The sequence below is a fragment of the Prinia subflava genome, chromosome 1, assembly GCF_021018805.1.
Source record: "Prinia subflava isolate CZ2003 ecotype Zambia chromosome 1, Cam_Psub_1.2, whole genome shotgun sequence".
NCBI classification, from domain to species: Eukaryota; Metazoa; Chordata; class Aves; order Passeriformes; family Cisticolidae; genus Prinia; species Prinia subflava.
This window is the reverse complement of record NC_086247.1, coordinates 39673033-39677573: the sequence shown is the minus strand read 5'-3', so window position 1 is coordinate 39677573 and position 4541 is coordinate 39673033. Positions and strand designations below refer to the sequence as shown.

General features: G+C 36.7%; 1 long non-coding RNA gene across 1 annotated transcript; it reads right to left on the bottom strand.

Annotated features, from left to right (window-relative positions):
- Positions 1-552: 552 nt before the first annotated feature.
- Positions 553-2040, bottom strand: LOC134548907 (uncharacterized). Its single transcript, XR_010079952.1, has 3 exons — positions 1435-2040; positions 1070-1153; positions 553-963 (listed from the first exon to the last, which is right to left on the bottom strand). It is a non-coding gene; the product is annotated as an uncharacterized LOC134548907 (long non-coding RNA).
- Between the last annotated feature and the right edge of the window lie 2501 nt (positions 2041-4541).

The window sequence follows — 4541 nt, the reverse complement described above, 5'->3', positions numbered from 1 at the left end:
CCTAACTAAGTATACATCTTGGACATCTGCATACTTCAGTATTACATTTGAAGTTTTTGTAAACTGTGTCATTGCAGCTATCTAAACACTCACTGTTTATAGCACTATATTAAAAACCCTGTTAGTTTTTTACTATAGTGCTATAAGAAAAAATACATGTCCTTTGCCTCTTCTGCTCACTAGGATTTTTATCAAACCAATTCAACATGTATAGAAAGTATACCTGTAGTAAGCTGGCAAAGTATTTCTGTAAGGCTGTGCAAGTAATCTTCTGCTTCTGTTTCAGACAACATCTGAAAATATATCACAATCTACCAGTTTTCAGAAACAGATTTCTTAAATTTCTATTTTCTTGAAAATCACTAGCAAAGGAAAAATGGGTTTGAGTAATTTTTCTCTCTGAATAATAACTCGTGCTTACTAATCACTTACAGGTAACTATGAGCAGAAGTTGTTTTTGTTTAAGGAAATTTTGAAATATGTTGAGTCAATGACGTAAAAGGCTGTGGCTTTTAAAGACATGCATAAAATCAGTAATCATACCACCAAAAGATCTGTAACTCATTTCTTTATTGTAAAGAATGCCTGTTGAATATTTTACCATTTCGTGTGTGCTTAACATTAAGAGCTTGTCTGAGCCAAATGCCATATCCACCTGACAAAGGGATTTCTCAGATTCCATACTCATTCCTTTATGTAATTGAGTATGTAATTGAGTAAAAAGTGAATATCTTTATTTTATCTTCTTGTTTCAGTTTCAGCTTAACTTGGTGCTGCTGTAGAGTGAAGTTCTGGTGGGCTGGTGTCTAGCCACTGCTGTGTTGAGATTCACTATCTATGATGGACCAGTGAGTCCTCATTCATGTGGAACCTTTCCAAAAACAGCTGATAGACCCACCCTGAGCTCTGTAATCACATCTTTAAATAAAAATTAGTTGACTGTATTTCAGGATGTTTGTGAAGCTACAGAAGGAAGAAAAGAAAATTTTGCAAAGAAAATTCTGAGAATTCGTTTTAAAAAAAATTTGTATAGCTATTAATTAGCAACTTATGTAGTATAATTATTTACCCAGGTCAAAGTTTTGTTGCTTTGATTTTGCTATTGAATCAGTCTGACAAGTGCCAAAAAAATCGTGGCTGCACTATTGCAAACCTGAAAGGGAAATTTTAGAAATGACTGCACCAACAAATATGACTTCTGTGAAGGGAAATAATCAAGGGGGCTTGATTTTTTGCTTATCACTAGTTCAGGTCTGTGCTGATGCAACTACTGACTGCTGCCTCACAGTATCTGTGAAAAGTGCTGAGGAAATGTATTAATCAGCAATTTGGAAACAAATATGAACATAAAAGACTCAAAAAGCAGAAGTAGTAACTTAATAATATTTCATGAGACTGAAGGGAAAAAAAATATCAGAAGGTATGAAACTGTACCAGAAGCACAGGCTTGCTGATGTAAGTATGTCTTCACTAGCAAGATTTTCTTGTTTAGATAGGCAGCAGGGGAGTTTTGCTGCTAAACAGATCTTGTGTTTACCTGGCCAAAGATGAAAAAAACACCAAAAAACCAAACAAAAACAAAAACCACAAACAAACAAACAAAAAAACCCACCCAAAACCCCAAAAAACCCACAACACACTTTTAGAGCTCTGCCAGGTTCTGAAAGCTGCCAAGGGACCTCTGTATCATGCCCTGTTCCAAACATTGTGTGCACACACAGTCTGGCCCTGGAAGGAGCTGCAGGTCCTTCCTGAGCAGGACATGTTCCAGTGTTAGCTATGAGCTCAGCTTCTGAGCTTAGCTGAAATGCAAATTATACTACTAAAGTTTTTCAGTTGGACTTTAAAGAATGTATGAGATACACTGATTCTTCCCTTGAGGAAAGGTAGAGTGAGAAGGGTCTTTCTTTGAAAAAAGAAAATTATTTTTATATTGAAAAGACAATACTTTTCTTGCAAAAACTAAGCTTAAAGTATTGAATGGCAACAAATACAATCTAACAAACAGAAACAAGAAGCCTATCTAGGACAGTATAAAATGTTTACCTCTGTCAGTAGATACATGACTGGTTTCTCTCAGACACTTGCATGTAACAACTAATGTAGCAAATTCTTCAATAAAGAACATCTTGTACTGCAGCAAGTACTATTCAAGCAGCTACAAAACCCCTTTACACTCTGTCCTTTCCTGCTCACAGTATTGTGGCTCCCTTAGTTCGCAGCTACTCCTCCCAGCAGCTCTGGAGTTTTTAACGGGGTAGTTCTGAGGCCCCAGCAGGTTGGCTGTATACAAATGTTGGCTTCTGGGGAAAATGGGCTCCCTCTGGTGAGTGGTTGAGTGGCTGTCAACTGAACTACCTTCGTGGTTTGGGTTGTCTTAGTTCAGGTTGTATTTTCTAATGGTACTCTCACGGTGCTTGAGCACTTGCAGGTACTGACATATAATGTGTTCCTGCAGCTGTCAACACTCATCATCTGCATTTCCTGGAGCAGCAGAGGGCTTGCAACACAAATCTTGCAGCTTTTCACCAGCTGAGAGGGAGGGCTGGGAGACTGCTGCAAAGAGAAAGTTGGGTATTACAATGGTGTCAGATAATTTTGATGAGCTGCAGCTCCAGCTCTGGCCTTTGTATTTGGTTATTTCTTAGGTATTTTTCCTTTTATCCCGTGCTAAGTAACTTACTACCTTTACTTTTTGCAGCATGCTGATGTGAATCAAAGCAGAGTGAATATGCAGTCCTTTTATGGCAAGTGTATTTATACACATACAAACCCCAAAATTAAAGTTGTCCAGTAATCCCCCTTGCTTCTGCAATTCAAACCTCTCCAAGCTGTGATGGTAGAGGTCTGTTGACACTGTACATCTAGTCCTACATAAACTGTCTCCTAAACAAGACTTGACTAATTTTTGAAAAACTGAAAAGGCTTCAATTTGTCATTGAAGCAAGGTTTCTAAATTGAATGTTCATACAATGTTACATCTTATTACAATGTTACAATGTTAATTGAATGTTACATCTAGAACTCAGTTAAACAGGCCTCCTATCTTAATGGAACAGGTAAACTGGAGATAGCTGGGTAGAAATCATCTTAGATCTTGCAGGTTGTTTGCGGTAGGAGTGAGGATCTCTAGTCCTTGATCTAGCTACAGAGAAAGTTTACTGAAATTCCTGGTCTTCTTTTTTTAAGTTTTCAGTTCTGTGTGATAACCTCTCTCTCATCCTTTCTGTAAATACCCTTCAAAGGGTGTTGTGAAGATAAAAAGGTGAAGTTAAGGGGACAAAGCAGGAGGAAAGGGCACTTTCAGCCTTGGGTTTTATTCAAACAGAAATAGGCCAGGCAAGTGAAATGGGTGTGACTGCTGAACTGAAGCTAGGTAATTCTGAACACACTTCAAGCCCAAGAAATAATGACTGGATCAAAAAAATCCCCACCCACCTGCATTATTCATCTTAGTTTGGAGGTTTGTGAAGCTTAGCTGTCTTTTTTGTGCTGTTGCTTGTTGTGCCAGGCATTATCCCATGAGGGGCTGTTTCCCTCTCTCTGACAACTTAGTGGCAGTCAAGGGTGTTCAGCACACTGAATATTAACTGTTCTAGGCAGAGAAATTGAAGACTTCATTGTGCCCAGTAGAGAAAGCAGATGTGTGTCAGTGAAAGTACTGCAAGTGTAGTAGTGTTAGAAACATGATCAGATTAACTTCTTTGGATTTGGAAGGTGTACAGATGTCTGTTATATTTGGCAACTTTAAATTATACTTAAATGGAACCGAATTGAGATTTTAATTAATATTAATAAAGCAATAAGAAAATAATGAATATGATGATTAATTTTCATTTTTTCCATTAAAAATACTCAAGGAAAACAAATATCATAGAACAAAACAGCTGCAGCTATCACTAAATGAAACCTCAAACCTTCCAACTGCCTGATGAGGTCTTTTTCTTTTTGCAGTTTATTTAAATAAATAAATGTCAAGCATCATCTGTTGTACACTTAGTCACTGAATGTAATTGCAAAGATATGATGAAAATCCAGAACATTTCCACTGGGCACATTTAAAAATTAAAACCTTAAACAATCTGTTTTTCTAATTTGATAAACAATATCAAATTTTATATTCATATGTTTTGCTTATTGAGAATTTTGGTCAGGTAACAGAACAGGTATTTTTGAACAACATTAACATTGCTTCTAATTTCAGGGATTATGGATTTATTTTAAAATAAATGTATCACGTTGTCCATTTTGGTAAAAGGTTTTACCCATCTTTGTGTTGTTGAGGACCTAAATCCACTCTTAATTTCTGTCTGATCTTACCTGTTCATCACTGCTGATTCATCAGAACTGCAGATGGAAAGATGCTGATATTTGGATTTAGTCTTCATTTAGTATTTTCATTAGTACTTCTAACTTATTTCTGCTACACAGCTAGCATAGGATTATTTCCTTATGATAAAATCACTGATCATCTCTTCTTTGACCATAAGTAATTGGCATGTTGGAAGAAACTGCCCAGTTCCAAGCACAGCTATTTTCTC